Source organism: Ictidomys tridecemlineatus, chromosome 9 (genome assembly GCF_052094955.1).
Source record: "Ictidomys tridecemlineatus isolate mIctTri1 chromosome 9, mIctTri1.hap1, whole genome shotgun sequence".
Classification (NCBI taxonomy): domain Eukaryota; kingdom Metazoa; phylum Chordata; class Mammalia; order Rodentia; family Sciuridae; genus Ictidomys; species Ictidomys tridecemlineatus.
Genome location: NC_135485.1, coordinates 28,954,367 through 28,977,034, shown reverse-complemented (window position 1 = coordinate 28,977,034; position 22,668 = coordinate 28,954,367). Strand labels below are relative to the sequence as shown.

At 40.0% G+C, this 22,668-nt stretch overlaps 1 long non-coding RNA gene across 1 annotated transcript; it reads left to right on the top strand.

Annotated features, from left to right (window-relative positions):
- Positions 1-7,962: 7,962 nt before the first annotated feature.
- LOC144366650 (uncharacterized) lies at positions 7,963-16,656 on the top strand. The gene is made up of 2 exons (XR_013425752.1): positions 7,963-8,109; positions 16,195-16,656. It is a non-coding gene; the product is annotated as an uncharacterized LOC144366650 (long non-coding RNA).
- The last annotated feature ends 6,012 nt before the right edge of the window (positions 16,657-22,668 follow it).

The following is a 22,668-nucleotide window of genomic DNA, read 5'->3' as shown; positions in this document are numbered from 1 at the left end:
AGTCCAATCTGGTGGACTTGGGCTACTCCAGTCAGCATCCCTTTGGGGTGAGTCAGTTTTTCCATTTAAACCCTTCTTCTTGCTCCTCTCCAAGATGGGAGCTGGGTATGGGGAAGGCTCAAGGACTTTGGGCTGTTGGGGAAGAGGGAGGCCCTTTGGGTTATTCTGGCCCTGGCAGTGGGCCCACTGACATTTGTAGGGTGGGTGGGCTGCTATCAGCCCAGCTGCGTGGAGGAAGCTCACTGTTGGAGTGTGCCACCAGGGCTGCAGCCAGTTCTCTGCTGCCTTGGTCAGGGCTCTGTTGTCCCTGCTGACTCAGCCTTGCTTCAGGCCCCCTAGCACTCTGTGATGTGACGGACCCATTGCAGGCCCAATTTGGTGAGGGGGCCCACAACTTGGCCATTCTTTCTTCCAGGGCCAGAGCACAGGTCCTGGCAGGGCTCTCAAGAAGACAGAGCCCAGGGCTTTGGTCATCCCACTCTGAGCTTATTCTCACTATATTGTCCATTCTAGGCCAGGACAGGAACCTGAGAATGATGCCAAGGTGGACAGATGGTCCCCAACTCATCATGCTTTCCTAACAATTTTTTTTTTTTTTTTTTTTACTTTAGGATGTTGCGAAGGTGATACACATTCAGTAGAAACCATACTTTTCTTCTTGTCTCAGGCTAGCAATATGCTGTATGACACTAGCTGGTGGTGCTGGGTGTGGCCACTCCCTTCAGCCATGCAATCTGAAGGCTCACTCCCAATGCTCCACCGTGGACTGTGTTGCTAAGCCCTGGTGTTTGGTTAGATGCATTAAATGCATTCTTTTCATTAATATGTTCAGCTTATGACATTTTCAACTTATGATGGGTTCATTGGGACATAACCCCACTGGTTCAGGGCCATGTGTATTGTCTTGGCTGCACTGACCTGGCTATGCTCTGAATCGTTGGGGTGGTCAGAGGCTAGGATGCAGCAGAGGTTTAAGCATGGAAAGGAAAACAGGAAAAATCTTGAGAAAATGACTTTGCCCCCATCTCAACCCTAAAACTACTATTTGAACATGTGGTCCACAATATTGGGCGTGGCGTGGGAGACAAAGTGTGGCAGAAAAAAGACAAATCAGATATGAAACATTAAGCTCTCAATCCCATAAAACTTCCTATAGTGATATAGATATTCTGCTTTGCACTGTCCACCATGGTAGCCATTAGCCACATGTGGCTTCCTGAGCAGTTGAAATGTGACTAGCGCTTCTAAGGATCTGAAAATTTAATTTAATTTAACTTTAATCTTGAAATGCCTATGAGGCTAGTGGCTATCATATTTGATGGTGCAGCTCTACAGTCCATGGAGTTCTCAGACCCAATGTTTTTTAAAACATAAAATAAAATATATAGTGTTACATAGACTCTCATCACAGACCTGTCAGGGCTATATGGACCCAGGCTAAAAGTCCCCATTCTAATTTATGTAAAAAGTCAGCTGATGGGTGCCTGCTACATGCCAGGTCCCGCCCTGGAAACTTGGGTTGCAGTTGTGCTAGACACAGACAAGGTTGGAGTTTTCAGTGAACATATTTTAGTGGTGGAGAAGGGAAATGTATGAACGACTAGATAATGTCAGGCGGCAGTAAATGCTAGGAAGACCATAAAATAGAATGATCTTACAGAGAGTGACTGAGAGGGAAAGTTCTATCTTAGACTGGACTATCAGCAGGCTTTCTCTGGGAAGTGCCATTTGACTTGAGATGTGGTTGAAAGAAGGGGACACACCAAATCTGGAGGCAGGATCTTCTGAGGGTGGCCTTATAGGAGGTAAAAGCCCCATAGCTGAAAGGGTGGGTGTGGGTTGGAGCAGCAAAATCCACAGGGAGAGCACTGAAAATCCAGGTCAGGGAAGTGGGGGGGGGGGTGCCCAGGTCGGAGCTGGAGCACTGAGTTTGTGAGCCGCCATTGTAGAATGGCAGGATTTCTATCTATTCTAAAGATGGATGGCGTGATTCCCTCAGTAAAGAACAGATTAGCTGTGGAAGAGGAGGGGGAGTTCAGGCAGGTACTGGTGGTACTGGTGGCTGGTGAGTCAGGAGGTGGTAATGTACAGAGAGAAAGTGAGTGAAGTCAGGACATCTTTTGGGGTATGACTGATAAACCACAGATAGAGGCTAGGGAGTCCCAGAATGCCTCAGGGCAGTGTGGTGACTGAGATGAAATCATAGTGGGGAAAGTCGATGTGGGGGTAAAAATCAGAGCTTCTATTTTGGTTTTAGTAATGCTTCTTAGGTATCAGAGTGGGTATGTTTGAATGCAGAAATCTAAAGCTCAGCAGAGAGGTTAAGACCAGGGTCACAAATTGGGTTCACCATCACAGAAATGGTATTTAGATAATGTGATAGAAGGAGATCAACAAAGAACAGTGTTTGCAAAGAAAAGAAAACGCCAGATTTGCACCCTAGGAAAGCTGAGTGTTTAGGATTAGTTTGTCGGTTATTTATTCTTGGTCTGGATGTTCAAGTTGGTGTGTGTTTCCAATCTCAGTAGAGAGCCCCTCAACCCAAAACAGCTCCTCTACTGATCTGGGAAATGGACTTCGGATTAAGATGAGGATCCCTCAGAGCCCTCTGATAAATGCAATTATTCTGTTTGTAAGGACTCATTACCCTGTTTTCCATACTTAACATCACAATGATGTTTCTCTGGGGCATTTCCCATCCTTTTTTGGTAGGTCCAGTCTCTGTGGATACTCAAGTGTCTTTGGATATGTCTGGAGACTCCTCATATTTGAAAAAGTCCCCATTTTGTGAATCCCACCTTCCTCTATAGATTTCCCAGGGAGCCTTCTTACGGAGTGATCTAGGATTTTCTTTCTTTCAACACATTCTCCCGCCTGGCTTGCTGGCCTTCCTGGGAGATTCTATGAGCTATTTATTATCCTTTAATAAATTATTATTATTTTTTTGTGTGTGAAACCAGTGTTGATGTTTGAGTTTCCCAGGAAACAGAGCCCCAGACAAAGATTTGTGTGTAAGAGGTTTGAGGGGAGTGTCCTCGGAACCAACATCTGTGAAAGGTGAAGAATGCAGCAGAGGGCAGAGGGAGAACTTGAACTGGATCAAGTTCCAGCAGAACCCTCATTTGATCTGATGGGCACCCTAGAGCCGACAGGTCCTTCAGAGTTTCCCTGGGTGAGTAAGAGGGATGAGGATTCGTTTTTACCCTGACCTCACTCCTGGTCTTTGAATACAGGTTGTCACAAAGAAGAGACATGTCCTTGGAGGAGGTGATTCTCTTAGCCTGAGAGCCATCCCTGATCAGAGATGCAGCTGAGACCAGAAAGCCACCGGTCTCCAAGACAAACTTTACAGTTGACAAGCCCATGACTCCTCTGGAGTCGAACAGTCTAACAGATTCAACAGATCATGTTCTTCATAGTTTGAATAAGAAACTGAGGCTCAGTCTAACAGATCATGTTCTTCATATTTGAATAAGAAACTGAGGCTCATAAATATTAAATAAACTGCTAAAAAGATAAAACTCAAACCTTAGTCTCCAAATCCCATGTCTTTGCCTGCAACCATATTGAAAGTTGCAGAGAACAAACCAATTTATGGACAGGCAAGCTGTCCAAGCTCTTGAATAGGGTCTGAGTGGTTTTAAAATTTTGAGGCATATCCCTTTTAGATTTTTCCTCAAGAGATCTCAGATTTAGCTAAGATTTTGGGGCAATGGATTCCATTTGTGGAGGAATCTTACGCTATTCTTTGGGGGCCGGGGAGGAAGCCAACAATAATCTAAGCCCCTGCCAGACATTATCTGCTGACCCCAAGCATCTATTCCTGCCCTCACTAATGTTCCCCCACCGGGTCTGGAAGCCAGCTGGGGTTCTGGGTGGGACTTGAGTTCCACCAGTGAAATGCACTTCCATGATATTGGGAAGGCAGAAGAAAGATCTTTCTTATAGGTATGGGACCTTTCTTATAGGTAGTTATGGGCAAGTTAGTCCAATGAAAGCAAGGAATGGCATCCACATCCACTCCCTGTCACCAAGGTCTGGAACAGAGGTGGCAGTAGCAGCAGGTTTGCTGATCCCCCTTGGGCAGCTGCTATCCCCTGATTTCTACTCCTCTAGCCCTTCCAAAAATTTTGTAAGCACTTAATTTCCTGGATTAAGCCATTCTCTTTTTTTGATTGAAATATTTGTAATGGTTTTATTTTGCCCTTGCTGAACCCGATATAGCAACCCAAGCGTGAAGCCAGCCAGCCAGTGTCTCCACTTTCCACACCCACACACCCACACATGACACACTGTCTTGTGTCTTGATCATGTCTGCTTTCCCTTCTGCCCTGTTTCCCTCCCCCACCTATCCCCTTCCCCTTCTCTGGTAGTTCCCCTTCTGATTGCTTCTTGTCTTGCTGTATGGATTCTAATTTTCAACCTTTGTGACCATGGTACTTGGTCCCAGCATAGATACATCCTATGCCTTTTTGATTCAACATCCTAATGTCATAGAGAGACAAGGTATGAAATCCCATCAGGATTGCTGGGTCAGCAAGAAGCTTCTAAAATAAAGAAGATAAGCAGAAGCCCATGACCATTGGCAATTGACCAAGTGTTAGCCAAAGTTGGAGACACCAAAAACAGTAACCAAAAGAACAATTTATTGGTGCCATGAATCCCATCCTCAGGGAATGTTGAAGGAAAAAAAAGGCAGTGAACTTGTGGAAATCGAGCCACTTAGATTTATAGCCATAAAAAACATAGGACTGTTTAAACAGAGATGTCATTTATAGACAATAATACTTAAGAAAATTATTTTATTCTGTGCATTCAAGCATGAAATAAATATTCAAGGACATTCAGCCCACAAATGCAGAAATGGGGACTCAGAAGATGTTATAAAGCTATTTAGTTGAACCACATACAACGTAAGAAGGGATTGGAGTAATGGGCAGGCACCTCCATTTTTAACAAGAATCACTGTAATATCCAATTTCTATTTCATGAGTCTGTTTCCATGTTCCAGGCAACAGCTGGTCCCACTTTATTGCTATGGGTACAATGAGTTCTAGTAAATCCTGTGTAATAGATGTATTCATATGCTCCATCCTTTTAACAATCTTCTTAATTAGGGTGCTGTCCTTTTAAGCAAAGCATTTATGTAGTTACTTTATTGCATTTGAATACAGTGTTAGCTTCAATAGACTTAATATAATTTTATGGGTTTTTAAAAAATTGTTTTACAATGAAGGGATTTTATTTTATGATTGGTATGGAGTTATTCCCATGGACATTTAAGAGCCATTGATGCAGAGCCTTATGAAATGCTGTCGAAAAGGAAAAATCCTAAAGATGTGGTAGGTGGTGGTGGTTCCGCCATTTATTGGCTTAACTTCTGAGAGCCTCGATTTCCTTATCTGAAAAGTGAGATCATTATCTTTCTTGCCTACTTCATGGAGCAATTGTGAACATTAGATAAAAAATAATGATCCATGAAAGGGCTTTATAAAGTTCCAAGAGTTCTGTGCATTTCCAAAGTTGTTGTTCTCCATGTGGAAGCTCCTGTCCTCAAGTTACGTAGAAATGTCACTGGAGCATGAGTGTCAGAGGCAATGAGATAGACTTAGCCTTTCGGGATACATGGATGATGGAGAACAGAGAGAAACTGAGGATTTAGAAAAGATAATGGGCATAAGGGAATGTGAGTGTCCCAGGCATTTTGGAGGTGAAGGAAGACGATCAGGAACAACAGAGGACCGGATGTGGATTAATCGGGGTGTGAACTGCAGGCACCTGCTGTCATTCTGATTACCTAAATCTGTGCCTCCTCTTCATGATACCAACTTCTTGTCCCAGCCACTGTCCATTCAGCCTTGCCCAAGACTTCAGCAAATGAATACTCTGGAGTGTCCTCTGTAACCTAGAGTGCTAGTGTTCCGTTTATTAGGATCCAATGTCCTAATTTCCTCGTAAACATAGATGAAAGAGAACTTGAATGAGACCTGGTTTCAGTTATCCATGCACAATGCAGTTAGTTATGTCCTCGTTCTTCTTTCTATATCATAGGGCCAAAGGAATATTCGTCACCTTTAAAATCATGGAGGGAAATCTATTGTGTGGTCCATGATATATTCAATTAAAAAAATCAAGTATGTCAAGCCAGTATTTTACCTACTTCTTTTAAGTATATCAAAGTTTCAGTGTATTCTGAAAAACATAGGCTTAAAGTCAGTAGTAGAGATTAAAAAAAAATTACCATACTCAGAGTCAGAAAACATAGGTGTGAATCCTACTGTAACCTTAGGTTGGAAAGTTTGAATAAGTTACCCTAGTCCCTGGGTCTCAGTTTTCCAGGCTCTTAAAATGGGCATGGTAGCATCTACTTCATAAGGCAAGGAGCAAACGTGATAATGCAGATGAAGGAGCTTTGCAAAATTAATGTTACTTTATTAATGTTAACTGTTGGTCCCCCTCCAGCGCCAGCAGGCACTCAGCCAGTGGCTGGTTTCAGCTGATAGAAAATATGTTTTCACTTTTATTGCTTAACATTTCCTTCACCTTGCACTGAATGAAAGGAAATCTTTGGTTTTAGCTCTGGACTTCAGCAGGCCAATGTTTCTTTATTAGGTGGTATGGTCATGGAGAAATATCCTTATATACTGGTATCTCATTGACATTAAAAAAATCTCAAATATATTATTACCTCAAACACTGACTTAACAGACTTCTTAGCTGCATAGCAAGGAGGTTGGCAGCCATTCTTTCCTTCTTGGCTTCCCTTCCATCCTCTCTAGTTTGAATATTTAATTTAATGGTGGCCATGCCCTTCGTGACTGACCTTGCAATTAAAGATCAAAACACAGAGTCTTACTGCCAATTTCACGTCCATCTAACAGCTGTTTGGAGATTCAAGCTTTCATATACCCCAATATGATCCTGAGAATCTGCACCAGAGGAAGAGCAAAGAAAATCTGGAATAGTCTTTTACCTCCTTGTGAGAGGAGCACCCAAGCACTACAGCAAAACATAAAGGCCAAGTGATTTTCCACATCACAGTCCTGCTGACTCTCAGGGCCATCTGCCTGCATAAATCCAAAGCTGAAGTCAGGGTATTTCCTTTCATCCAGTTCAAGGTGAAGAAAATGTTAAACAGTAATGTGAAAACATATTTTCTATCAATTGAAAAGCGTCTCTTGAGGGTGATGGGAGACCAATAGTTGACACCACTTTTTCTTGTCCATGTTTTGAAAGAATTGAGGAATAAAATAATAGGTTAGGGCAGGTAGAGAACCAAAACAGCACTTTTATTATTGATAATGCTGACATGACTGCCAGGCATGGTCACAAACACATGGTCCCAGTCACTCAGGACACTAAAGCAGAAGAATCGCTTGAGCTCAAAAGCTAGAGATCAGCTTGGGCAACACAGCAAGACCTCATTTCAAACCAAACACACACAAACAGAACACCACGATCAACTCCAAGTGCCTTCCTAAGACTTTCTAAGATTTAAGAACAAGCCTTACATGAACCGACAAGCAGGCCTCCTATTAGGGACATATCCAGTCACGACTGGGCCTCCCCTGCAGGTTTCTGCCACATATGAGAGCAAGGATGACCTATGTTCTCTGCAGGTGGACTCACTCCAAAGAGAAAAAGCAGAAAAAGGCATTCCACAGAGCATGCCCGCGTCCTCTTTCCCAGTTCATCCTGAGGAAGAACCAGGGGTAGAAAGCAGAGAAAAAGCCAAGGACATTTTGCTAGCGGAAGTCCCTCTGCATAGATGGAAACTTTTCTTTCATCTTGAAAGTCAGCTTCTGTAAGAGCAGTTAACGCTGAAAGTCCACAAGAGGCAGCAATTGTGCTTCTCCAGACTGACAACTGATATAGAACATCCATATTTGAAGAATGCTTATATATTGCAAAATATTTGGCTGCCACATGTTTCCTCTCTCTTCTTACAGTGCTTTCTCCTCCAGGCTATCTACCCTGCTCATTATAAACCCATCCATCAACCCAAGCCCAGGAAGACAATAGTTGAAGAGCAGTTGGAAAGGGAGGGATTGAGTGATGGCGGGTTTCCAGATCGGAGTCAACACTTCGAAACACTTTGCAAGATGGCATGTATGTTCCTTTCTCTCCCTCAGCCTAGATTATTTCTTAGTGTTCCTGATTCTGCTGGCAGGAATCCTGTTTAATTCAGGAAAACCATATGAAATCCATCTTAGGGGTTGCCAAAATAAATTGTTAATCATATCAGATGTAGCACCAAAAGAGTGTTCCATCACAGTCAATTTTCTGTTTGGTTACTGCTCCCCTTTGCTTCATTCAGGATCTGCCAAGAGGAGAGGAAGCCCATATTACACATGCCACATCTTGTTACCCGCCCAAGGAGAGAGAACAGAGGGGGAATGGATTGTGGGGTCAGGATGAGGGGACTCTTAACGCTAACAAAAGATGTTTATTATAGTCCAATTTCAAATATCCCTCTGGGGACACTAAGAGGTTGGAATCCTCAACATTATCCCTAAGAGAAAGAGGGTATGAGAATCTCATGGAGATTCATTTGTACAGAGTGGGGATGATCAACAGAATTTGTACTTGCACGTTTCAATTGGTTTCTTTAGATGCAAAAGACATATAAGGTGACTGCAATTGCTTCCATTATCAAGTTCAATTAAATGGAACAAAACTTACTTGTGCATTTAGTTATCTGGATGGTTATACATTTCTCAGTTACAGAAGAAAGATAGAAACATAAATGGTAACCAGGGAAGTGATGAGATTATTATTATTATTTTAAAATATTTATTTTTTTAGTTGTAGTTGGACACAATACCTTTATTTCACTTATTTATTTTTATGTGGTGCTGAGGATCGAACCCAGGGTCTCACCCGTGCGAGGTGAGCACTCTACCACTGAGCCACAACCCTAGCCCTGAGGTTATTTTTAATTGAACAAAAACCAATAGATAAGCAATAATCCAAATCTGTCCTAAGGCAGATCACATCAACACATATAGCCTAATCATAATAGATCCTTGGAAACAGATTAAATTCCTTTGAATTGAATCTGCATCCCCTCCATATTTATACTATTGTACAGGTGTTAAAATGAGCATGCGTGAGGGCTATGCAGATCATGAGCAATGGTTACAGTATAGGACTTTTGTAATTCCCTGAACTAGAAACAGACTGACATGATTAAAACAAGTAAGAGATTTTGTCCAGGCCTCAGATACTCAACAAATTCAGCATCCCTTTTGACCTCCATTTAACCAAAGTTCAACTGCTTTGCTGTGCTAGAAATACAAGCAGGTCGGTCCTGGTGTCTCCACCCACCTACTTCTGGATGTGCATTTTGATTTCAGTCTTAATAAAGAAAGTCCTGCTCACTAAGCTTCATCACCATGACTCACTGAAGCAGTCATGTATGCATACTGATTTGTTCTGATTTAGGTTTCTCATCGCTCTTCTGAATTGGAAATGCATCCCACCTGAGCAGGGATCATGAATCCAAGTCTAAAGTAGAACTACATTATTAGAAAATTTCTGACATCCCACAAAGTCAGCCTAAATTTGATGGAATGTTGGAGACAGGACACCCATAGATGGTTAGCTGTGGTATGAGGAGGAATTTATTTAGCAAGGCCTAAAGGATCCCACCAAGGCAATGTGGATACCATTTTGAGCCTGAAGTTTAGGCTTCGGCAATGGCATTTCCTTGCATGTGTTTGTGAAGGAGGCTGATTATGTATGCATGCGCACACACACATGCATGCTGGGGAGAGAAAGCACACCATTTATGTGTGTGTGTGTGTGTGTGTGTGTGTGTGTGTGTGTGTGTGTGTGTGTGTAGAAGTTGAAATCAAGCTGGCTCAGAAATAAGTGAGTTTTTATTATCTCCAGGTGCTGGACAATCCTCAGCATGTCAGAAATGAAATAAAAATTAAAAATGAAAGCTCCTGTGGTTAATGGAGGAATGTTCAGAGCTGAAATGATTGGACTGTGAGACTTGAAACCTAACTAGTCCATCCTTTTATGAATGGACTGACTGGGTGGTAACTATAGGCAGGTCAGGCATGGCTGGAAGAGGTGTTCACTTGGGGTGTGCCAGAAAGGGTGCATCTCCCTGCAGCCCTTCCCCTCACTCTCTCCCTGCTTCTGAGTTGCCATGAGTGGAACACTGATTCGCCTCTATGCCCTTCCGCCATGTTGTGCTGCCTCACCTTTGGCCCACAGCAATGGAGGCTGTTAACCACGGAACAAGACCTCTGGAACCATGAGCCCATGTAAACTTTTCCTCCTCTGAGTTGTTCTTGTTGGGTATTTTGGTCACAGCAACAAAAAGCTGACAAACACATGTATCACATTTTGAAAAATACTGCTTTAAAAAAAAATGACCTGCTGTACCTATGCTGAATAATTTTCTCATGGACAGTTTTCCATGAGTGTGCCACTGCTATAATGCTCTATTCATTGGATTTTTTTGGTCTTACTAATACTATATTTCAGCAAATTTAAAAAAAAAAAGAATTAGTGCTTTGAAAAAAAAAAGAGACATTTCCTGTGGCATCCCCATATTTATGAAGCATATGGTGTAGTGGTTAGAAGCATGGGCTCTGCAGTTGATTTCTTGTCAAACTCTGGTTTGGCCACTCAGCCACATGCCTTTGGAGGCAAGGCACAGTTCCTCCTCTGTCAGTGGGATAATAACTGATCCTACCCTAATGTGTCAGAGACAACCTAAGGTCGTCATAGACGGTAACAAATCACATGGTTGCAAACACAAAGGAATCTCTACATCAGTCCCGATTGTTCTTATTTCCAGAAGCCTTCAGAAGGATTTAACCTTGACTGTGGACGTGACGTTGCTGTCCAATATGTCTCACCACATTTCAAAGTTAAGATGAGAGATTCTTTTCTTGTTTCAGGCTCTTGGCAGCTACAGAAGCAAGAAATTGGCTATGAACCCCTGAAAATGGGAGCAAGGACTCTTCTATTTGAAAATAAGTGATTCATATTTTTGAACCTATGCCCAGCTCCCCGAATCTCTTAGTTATCATATCAGTTTTCTAGGGCTGACCTAACAAACTGCCACAAATTGGAATGCATTCTCTTGCAGTTAAGGAGGCTAGAAATCTGAAAGTGAGGTATTGGCCGGGCCCTGGGTCCTCCAAAGGCTTTGAAGGTGTCTTGAAGGTCTTCTTGTCTCTCCCAGCTTCTAGTGGCTCCATGCAATCCTTGGTGTTCCTTGGCTTGTGTTCCCATCACCCTGAACTCAATTCTCAGCATTCCCGTCTTCCTTGTGTGTCTCTGTGTCCTCACTGTGGTTATGGCCCCTGCTAAGTCAGTATGACCTCATATTAACTTGAGGAATTACATATGCAAAACCCCTGCTTTCAGATAGGCCTGGGTGGACATCATTTGAGGATGGGGGTTTTGCTCAACCCACTAGAGTTTTTTATAATCATATTTTCCCAGCTCCCCAACTCTAGCTTCTTCTTCATGATTATCATTTACTTTCTCATCCTCTGACATTGGCATCCTCTCTGTTCCTCTTGCTCTTGATGTGCCTTAAGGCATAGCTCCCTCTGCAAGAGAAAAGCTTCCAAAGTCCAGTCCTTGATGGCTTCACCTCTTGCTTGGCAAAGCAGAACATCAATGAATAATTCTTTGCATTGGGGTTATGCTTTGCCGTTTGGAACACTTTTCACTGGAAAGTGCAATATTTTCTCTCAGCAAATACATTTCCAGTTGTATACAGCTGATGTACAGACTATTTTTAGGAACTCCATCAGCTCCAAGTCATGGCTTGCCTGCATGGTTAATGCAACATCACGCAGGGTTTTAGACTATCATCAGATCCACAGTGGGACTCCAGCCTCAGCGTCATCTCTCCACATATTACAGTCTGTTTGAATTTTAAGAAATTAATATCACCAGATATAAAAAGTTTACTTTGGACAAACTAATAAAGTAAATTCCATTTGTTAGACAAGATTCTAACTTACCAGAAATCATTGCATATTACATTTCTTAGTGTGGATTTTTTGAAAATCAGAACCTGGGTCAAGGTCTCAGGTCCAGGTGGTTGATTGGGGAAGTGATCCCAGCAAACAGGCTTGAGTGAGTACAGAGAATGAGAGGAACCGGCAGGAGGAAAAGCCAGAAGGAGGTTGCATAGTCTGGGTCTAGGTCCCCACAACAGGCAACAGAGGCTGGGTTCTCCAGGACTTTGGAAAAGTGTGGCAATAACCTCTACAAAATTATCCTCCTAAAAGTGGGAGCTGGAGCTTCCTCTAGCTTCCTCCCTGATCCAGTGAGGACTGCTTCTGGGAAGTTAGCTACCTCACAGGCTCTACTCTGTGCCTACCTGGGGAAAGGTGTTTCAGCAGAATGTTCTCACCATGGGGTGCCGGCTGTACGCCAGACAACCACATGGAACTGTCCCCACGGTTTCTGTCTGCAGAGGTGTGCTGAGACAAGGGAACACCGGCACCAGAGGCAGCTGCTACATTAGAATTCCTTCTTTGTATATAGCATCTTCCTTTTAGTCACCATCTGAAATGTAGATGCCCTATGAATAAGGAATGGCATACTGTATATTTCTGTTACAAGTAGAATATAATTGAGGCATTGTGACCTGAACATAATTGGTGGGACATTAAACTAGTTAGCATGCTTTAGGCTGCAGGTACAAGGAGACCCCTGTCAAGATGGTGTCAAGGGGAGGCTGGAGTTGGCTATGGCACCCTGTGCTGTGAGACACTAACCCCCTTAGCCTGCGGCAGCCAGCTGCAATCCTGGGGCAGGTTGTCTCCTGCTACAAGCCTCTCTTTGGGCTCTCACTGGGTGGCCCCAAATGGACACAGTTTCTAGAGGTATACAATGACATGCCTAGTGCAGCCAAGATACTCTACCACCAGACCTGAACTTCTTCAGGGAAACATCTAGAAATGTTTATGTTCTAGGTGCCCCCAAAACATGGTATCTAAGAGCAAGGGAGGTGAGTGAAGTGAGAGCAATGTAGGGGCTTCAGGAAGGCACAATTCCACCTGGTGACTCTAACATTTTTCTTTGTATTAGATACTTCTGCCCATTGGTAGCTGCTATTACCATTTAGTGGCATTCAAGCTAGCTGTAGGGTGCTTATTTTAACAGTGTATCTATAAATTAAAACTTTGCATTGTTTTGAAATATTTGATAGGAAAAATTACATTAGATGAGAGATCCATTTGAATTCATACAAGAAATTTCAGCATTAAATTGTTAACAAGAGAAAAATGAGCTGTTGAACTTGTCAAATATAATTTCAACCATGATATTCTTAAATAGTTTTTAAAAGGTTTTAAAATTTTTTTTATTCCCGACTTTTTCATAGTTTCTCATCAACAGCCAAGTATTTGAAGATATCATTGTTACAAATTTTGATCAGTAATTTCATGTAGCCTTTTTTAGCATAAATCTATGATTTTAAAATGTTATGTTCACAAAAGCAAGATCACATTCCTTGTGGTGATTTTGAGATATTTTTATTTAGAATGTACATAAATTCATATTTTATGTATTTCCTCACAATTTGCATTTGATTTTCCATATGCTCTTTATACAGTATGAGCTCTCATGAAGCTCCTATGCCATTATGACATGCAAACACCATCATACAAATATTATCTATGAGTGCCGCCATGTCACAAAAAGAAAGTGAGAACCACTGAAACAGTAATGAATCATCCTATATTAGAAATTTAGGTAGTTCTTGACCTGCACAGTTCCTGAGCTGATTAATTTACTCAATGATATGAAGTGCCCACAGTTCTTCTCATTTTTGACTCTGCCTTCCTCTGCCCTTCTGCTTTTGTCTTCTGTGTGTCCCTCCTGGTTGCAGGATGACTTAGCAGCTCACACCTCATTTCCTCATACAACAATATCCAAAGTTCAGAGGACAGATTGTCATCTTTTTCAGCCCACTATAGGGACAAAGAAGGACTTCATAAAAGATTCTCAATAGCCAGAATGTACCCATGGGCCTTCCCAGTAAGGGAAGCACCAAGCAAATCAATCAACTTGCTTCACTGTTGACCTCAGAAATTGATTCCTGATGACAAACAGGAAAGGATTTTCTTTATAAGATATGGCAGGGAACCCACTGAGCAGTCTTAGCTAAAAGGAGGACCTCCTGATGTGCATCTCATGATGTGGTGTAATACAAGTGCCTAATGCCTCCCAGGAAGCATTCTTGCAGAACCATGGTTTTGAACTTGAACCTCAGCAAGTGTCCACACCTAACTATCAGTTTAAGGAAATCCCAGGGATAGAGGAACTAATTAAACAACACCATGGGAAAAAATTCTCCAAACCCAGGATATAGTATATTCTATGGAGCAAATGACATGGATTTTTCCAACAAATAAATGACATGAAAAAAGAAGAAGGTAGGGATTTGTTATAGTAAGTGAGACTCTGGAGACTAAAAATCAAGTGTAAAAATTTGAACTTTTTGAATCAATCCAGCCAATTATAAAAAAGCTGTATTTGAGAAAGCCAGGGAAATGCAAATGTGGGCTGGATATTAGATAATATTAAAAACAATTGGATGCTATTAATTACTGCATTTCAAAGTGGCATGTAAAGTATTTATTGGTGAAATGGCATGATGCCTGGTATTTGCTTTAAAACATTCTAGGGGAAACAAGTGGTGGATAGTGTTAGGTAAAACAAGATTATTAACAGAACCATTGATAATTGTCAAAAGCTGGGGAGAAGCACCTGGGGCTCATTTCATGGTAGTCTCCACTTTGGTGTAGCTTTCAAACTTTGTATAATAGAATATAAAAAGTCAAACAAATGCTGACTAGTTCACAGTATTTTGGAAAGGACTCAAGAACTAGGGTCTCTGAGGAAGGGTAGAGGGATGTGGGAAGGAAATCGCCCAATAACACAGCTTCCAAAATACTCCCCAGAGCTGGTTTGATAAAGAGATAGCCCCACTGGTGCTCTCTATTCCACTGAGCACCAGAGAAAACTGCTGTTCCTGACCCATGCCTACTCTGCACCAAGCTCTTGTCTTTGAAATCACAAAGAAACTGGTACTTGCAGCTGAAAGCCAGACATAACTATTCCTTTGAGCCAGCAAAAAACTGGAAACTCCACACAGAGCCTATTTTCTTAGTTTTCATATCTTGCTCACATACATTTGATGGGTGGAGACTCTACTGTGATCTAGCTGCAAGAGAGTCTGAGACTTGGCATTCGGACTTATCTATTAGCAAGGCAGAATTTAGGATACCGGCATTAGCATGTCCCAATCCCCCACCCCCCAATATAAAAAGATCATTCAAAAGATAATGGGCAGCCATGCTCATGACAGCTATCCACTGTCTTATTAGGTTGAGCTTCAACCCTAGGTCCAGAAAGGACTGAGTTTTCCCTGAAACATACCTGACTAACATAAGGTCCTGATGTCATGGGAGAAAAAGGTCAGAGGTACTGTGGGCAGTCAGGGGTGGCTATTGGATAGGTAACCCCTAGCATATATCACAGGTATCGCTGTATCAGCATGATGCATCCCAACAAGCCCTGGTCAGGAGATTTGCTAGTTATATAGCCTTGGTTTGTTGCTTAACGTCACAGATCAAATAAGAGAGATGGCTTAAAACAGTGGCCCGTCTTCCTTTCTTTCTTTCCGTGCAAAGGTAGCATAATTATTTGTTCCTCGAATAGGGACTTATTTGAGTAGCCACTGTCTTCCTCCCTTTCTCCCTCCTTCCTTTCCTTCCTTCCTTCTTTCTCAGTAGAACATGCATTTCACTTTAGTTAACTTTAGATGAAACCATGATCTTCAAACAGATCCCCAGGAAAACTATTATGATAGAAGTTGAATGGGTCAGAGTCCTGGGAGGTGGAGACCCACAGCTCCTCACACTTCCTCAGAGAAACCTTAGGGAGCTCCATAGATTTTAAAATATTGCCGGACTAGGTAATATTTCAGTTATTTCCTCCAAGTTCCTTCCAAGTATGTTATTAAGTCAGTGACTCCCTTTGGACCAATTTACATTCAATGCTTTGTTTTATATTAATAGAGCAAATTGTTCTTTGAAATAGAGTATAATAAACTAGGGGTCAGAATAGCTCAATTTTATGCTTCCTGACACTCTTTCCTGTGTTGACTCATTTGTCTGCCCCGTGTCTTGTTTTTTCAAGCAGTAAGATATCCAGGTCCCTAGATTGTCAGAGTGTGGACCACATCCATGATCTGTCCAGGCCCTCAGAGTGCAAACACCTTGGGGAAGAAGCTCCATTTTGTGCCATTTCCTTCTTCACGTCTGTCAGCCTCCCACAAAGCTCTGCTCAGAGAAGGTGCTCAGAAAATGTAGGCTAATTCACAATAGCCAAGCTATGGAACCAACCTACACGCCCATCAACAGATGAATGAATGAATGAATAAAGAAATTGTCATGTATGTATACACAGTGGAGTATCACTCAGCTATAAAGAAGAATCACTTTATGACATTTGCTGGGAAATGGATGGATCTGGAGACTATCATGCTAAGTGAAATAAGCCAATTCCCAAAACCCAAAGGTTGAATGTCCTCTCTGATATGTGGATGTTAACCCACAAAAAGAGTGAGGAGATTAGAAGTTCAATGGATTGGTCAAAGGGGAATGAAGGAAAGGGAGGGGACAGGAATAGGAAAGGCAGTAGAATGAATCTGACATAACTTTCCCATGTACATGTAAGAACACACAAGAGTGTAATCTCAACATTGTCTACACCCACGAGACTGGGATCCTAATTAGAATAAGATATATTCCATGTTTGTATAAATATATCAAAATAGATTCTACTGTCGTATGTAACTAAAAGAACAAATAAAAAAATAAAATGTTGGCTGATTATTTAGTAATATATGAACACATTTGTAATGTTCTGAGAAGCTTATGTCCTCCTGATTGTCACCACTACTTGTATTGACAGAGGCTGACTTGGCAGTGGGTTCTGTCTGGCCACAAGGACAGAGGTCAGAGCCCATGGGAGGCCACAGATGCACAGAAGCATTTTAAACACTCCAGAGGGGGGCAAGCAAGCAAAACCACAACCCTTACCATCTCTCCCACCTTCTACTTTATCTCTGAGGACACTGACTTTTAAAGTCTTTCACCTGTTTATCCAGATTATTTTTTTTTTACTCCACCCTTCTTCCATGAACAGCCCAGCATTGGTCTAGTTACAGTCAGTACAAAATAACATGGATGGATGAGATTCAAGGAAGGCTCTTCATTGCCAGTGTTGACATGGCAAGCATTTTTCTTACAAGAATCTGACCTGTCAGAAGACATTATGATGCTATGATGTCTCTTTGATGGTTCTGCCTATCATAAAGAAGGGAGCAAAGGTTAGAAAAAAAAAAACTACTTGGCATTCTCAAAGGGTAGCCCTTTCAAATACAATTAGTTTCACATAGCATTCATCTGTTCCTGCATTTGCTGAAAGACAAAGTGGCCCATCTCTCCTCTGCCTTTCAAATCACATTGTGTATTTTAGCTGAACGGCACTCTTCTCTTATAAATTATATAATTAGAAGGCAATAAATTTAAAGATCTAAGAGGAGCAGCATAAAGAAAGTGTCAAACAATGACTTACTCTAATTAATAATCATTTATGTCTCTCATTTGGTAAAGTGCTTTGCAAATGTAACCACCTTTTAGTTTAAATCATATTCCTATTGAGAGAAGAATATGATTTCGTTTGTGAGAATGCCTTTAATCAACCTGGAGCTATTTAGAACTGGAAGAGTTCCCCTCTCAAAATTACATGCTATGGAGAGTTAGTTTGTTACACACTTTAACATCTAATTTCATAGTAGAAGTTGTCTTTTTTGCTTATTTCTAATCAGTAAAAAATTAAATAGGGAGGAAAAACCACTTACCAGGTGTACATGTACATACACGCTTATTAAAACTACTATAATATTTAAAGTTCTCTAATATTAGCACTATTTTTAAGTCATATCTTTACTAGTGACTTGACTTCTATGATTTATTTTTTTAAGTAGCGAACTTCTCTAATTAGAACCAGCCACACTATTATTGAGTTCCAACTATGGAAAATTTCTAAAGGTATTGCCACTTATATATCTACCTTTGCTAAAGATCTGGCCAAAATTTTGGTGCACATTTAATTGTATTATTTATCTTATACTTGAGTTGAAAAAGTTCTTTATGAATTTTGGATGCAAGTCCTTTGTCATATATATGTGTGAATATATTCCTGGGATCTGTGCCATTTCTATTCAGTTTTAAAGATAGCTTTGATGAGCAAAAGTTTAATTTTTTTTCCAGTTTTTTCTAACATAACTTGTTGAAAATAATTTCCTTATTGTTTGGCATCTTTTTCAAAAATCAGATGACCTTATAAGAGTTGGTCTATTTCTTGGATCTCTATTCTTTTCCATAAATTTATTTGTACCAATATCACACTATATTAGTTACTGTTAGTTAGCTTTCTGTTACTGCAACAAATACTTGAGAAAACCAACTTATGAAGAAAGAAGGTTTATTTTGGCTCACTGTTTTAGAGGTTTCAGTCCATAATTGACTGAAGCTTTTAGCCTTTTGGCTGGGGAATAAAAAAATCAGGGTAGAGCATGTGGGAGAACCAAAAACTATTTACCTCAGGGTCAAGACACAAACAAAAGAAAGAGGAAGAGACCAGGAGTCCACAATTTCTTTCAAGAACACACCTGCAATGACCTAACACTTTCCTGCACCATGGGAGGGGGAATAAATCTTTAACACATGGGCCTTTGGGGACATTCCAAATTAAACTATAGCAATTAATTATTTTTAAAAACTCTGGAAGTCAGTTACTTAAAGTTCTCTAACTTTGCTCTTTTTCAAAGGTGCTTTTAATGTACTAGTTTTTACAACTTTCCTTGTTTTGGAAGTAATTTGTCCATTTTTGCAAAACTCCTTATAGGATTATGATTAGAAGTGAATTGCATCAATTGATCAGCTTGGGACATTTAATATCTTAACATGGGTATCAAATTAATGTCATAAACACGGCATATCTCTTTGCTTATTCAGGCCTTTAGTTATAATCAAGATCTTTTTAGTTATTCATTGAAAGTTGTACTTTTTTTTTCTTTACTAAATTTATTCCTAAGAGTATGTCAAGTGTATGTTTTTAGAAATTACTGGGAATGAAATTTTTAATATTTAATTTTTAATTGTGTGCTTTTGAAATAAACACATGATCTTTATATACTGGTTTAAAAAAAACTCTCTCTGCAACCTGTACAATCAGAAAAATGAGAAATTATACCCCATTTGATTCAAATGTATGAATTTTCAAGATCATTGTACTGTCATGTGTAACTAATAAAAAGGAAAAAAACCCCTCTAACTTTGCTAAATCCTAAATTCTTTTTATCACTCTAGCGGTTGTTGAGTAGTTGTTTTGTGAAGGTGACTGTGAACATTCAAGTTATCTGTTAATATCATCAATGTTACTTCTTCCTTTCTGGTTCTTAGGTCTTCTATTTCATTTCATTGCCTTATTATACTGCCCTCAGCCTCCAGTAATATGCAGATTCATTTTTAAGACCAAACATCCTTGCACTGTTGCTGATGTTAGGAGATAGTTCTTAATACTTCAACATCAGGTATGAGACTCCATATAGGTTATTGTGTAAGTGCCTTTATCTGGTTAAGGAAGTTCCCTTCTGCTGTGGTTTGGATCTGGGATGTTGCCCGAATACTCCTGTGTGAATGCAGGAATGTTCAAGAGTGAATGATTGGTTCCTGAGAGCCATATTTTACTCTAAACTAGAATGCACTGACTGTAGGCAGGAGGGGCTGGCTGGAGGAGGGGGGCCTAGGGTCATGACCTGGAGAGTGCATCTGTCCCATGGCCCCACCCCTTTCTCTTTGCTTCCTGGCTGCCATGAATGTGCTCCTCTACCATACTTTTCCGCCATGATGGGCTGCCTCATCTTGGGTCCAGAGCAATAATGTCAATCATACAGAGACGGATACCTCTAAAACCAGAAGCCCCCAATAATTTTTTCTTCCTCTTATTGACTATTTTGGTCAAGCAATGAAAAGCTGACTAAAATGCCTTCTATTTATCACTAATTTTCTCAGAGTTGCCTTTTTCATAAATGAATATGACTTTTATCAGATGTTTTCTTCTGCATCTATTGATGATTTTTCTCCTTTACTTTGTTAGTATGATGAATTACATTGACTTTAAAAGATCAAAACCACCTTTGAGCCCTAGGATGAACTCAACTTGATCAATTTGATTAATTTATTATAATTTGTATATTGCTGAATTAACTCTGCCAGTATGCTATTGGTCAGTAATTTCATTTTATTTCTGGTGGTTTTCTTTTTAAATCAGGATATGCTGATCATAAAACAAGTTCTTAGACTTTAGTCTAAGATTGGTGTGATTTCTACCTTAAACATTTAATAAGAATTCATCAATAAAACTATCTGGGCCTGGATTTTCTTTTGTGTACAGATTTCAGACAAAAATTCAACTTATTTAATAGAAACAAGGCTATTGAAATTTTCTATCTTATTTCGTCAGTTTAGGAAAGTTGTATTTCTTAAGAAGAGTTTTTTTATTCTAATTTATCAAATTTGTTGCTAAATTTTCTCTGAAATAATCTTTTTATTCTTTTTGTGTCCATCAGCTCTTTATTGGGATTCCCTATTTGGTTCCTGATATTCATAATTTGTGTTCTTTCGTTTATTCTTGACCACTTTTCTACAGTTTTATCAATCACAGGAGGCTGAGAAGATAGATGATGCCTAAATCATAGAGTTTTAGCGTACTAGTGTGCTAAGGACTGACTTGGACTGCTTCCTAGAACATTCTATAGAAGGTCCTATATTGGAACATTTGTCAACTGTAAAATCATTCAGTTGCTTCATTATTTCACAAAACATGCCCATTTACTTTTGATAGATAAAAAACACATAACACATATATTATGTGATTTTAAAAAATCAGTTTGGCCAAAATCTATCATTATAACATGAGGATTAAGAGAAAATACCAGTAGGAAAAAGCCTTGTCTCTGGAAATCAGATGGACTTGTGTTCAAATCCTGGCTATAGTGCCTGCTAGTTGGGGATTTAAATAATGAACCTTATTTTTCCAAGCATCTCATGTTAGGATTAAATACAATAATATATTTAAAATATTAGATGCTATTATTGACTCAATGTGCTCAAAGTAATTTTCGTGTTATTTTTGTCATTACTACCACCACTACTAGTCTGGTCAGATTTAATCTTAGCTGACAAAGTTTGGCATATTTGTCGGTTAGAGTCTTGGGAGTCTTTACTTCCTGACCTAAACTCTGTAAAATGCTTCTCAGCATTATTTTCATGGTATTGTAATTGTACATTATAAATTATCTCCAGAGAAACTTTGGACACCAAACGGGGTGTGTCCCATGTTGAGTGAAGTGATTTCTGCACGACTTCATTTGCATGGCTCCTCTGGTGCTCCGTGGGGGTGAAGGAACACCTTCATCACAACTTTTCCCATATGTTCTTGAGAATTATCTAACCACGACCAAAAAAGAAGGGGGAAAAAAAAAAACATTAAAGTATAACCCCAAGCAAACAGGAAACTGCCTTTTTCTTTTGGGAACTTAGTCAAAAGCCAACTTTTGTGGTTTATGTGAAGGTTCCTCCCACAAAGTTCAGAAATTCGTGTTACATTTTCAGTCTCTTATTTTCCTCTTTTTTTCTAGGCTACCTGCAAAGATACCATCTCTTCTCTTACCTTGTAGAAAGTCACTGTGGAGATAACGGCACAGATTTTTTTTAAATGTTCTTTTTTCTTCTTCTTTCAAAACATTTTTTTTTTTGGTTTGTTTTAATTTTGAGATGCAGATAATCCCATAGAAACACCAGACAGCTTCATTAGCTTCAGGCAACTATAAATAATTTCTACATCCACAACCAAATACAGGTCCCTGGCACATTATTTATATAGCCTATTAATCATTATTCAGTCAAGAGGAAAGTCAAACAATGGACAAGTCTGGACAGAAGATGTGTCTTTTGTGGAGAGAGACTTTTGTTATATGTATGTCACTACTCATATTTTGAAGCCATCATGCTTTAGGATGAAACTGTTTAGCTCTGCTTCAAATTCATGTTTGTTTGTTTGTTTTTAACTTTAAAGAAGTGACATAGCTGGGTAATTTTATTTGGGAAAAACGAAACCTTAATAAGTACGTGCATCTCCTTGTTTTCTTCATTATGAATTATTTCCCCATCTTTAAAAATATATACTCATGTATGTTTTCATATGGCTGTAATGTGTGTGTGTGTGTGTGTGTGTGTGTGCACGCACGCTCTCTCACTTGCCACTACTTTCTATACACATTTCTAAATAATGACATGGACTCTATGTCTGCTGTTATATTCTCTCACGTTAAGATGAATTTTGTGTGCTAATGTAGTCTCCTATTTTCGAGAATTTGTTTTTCATTTGCTACCTACTCTAATACATATTGAGCAAATAAAGATTTTACTATCTAAATTACCTTCCTCCCTTTTAAGATTATTTATTTTTATCATATTATGAATAATCTGGTATATAACATTAAAACTTTCTTTTGGGATGTAAATCAAAAGGAAAGTTTTA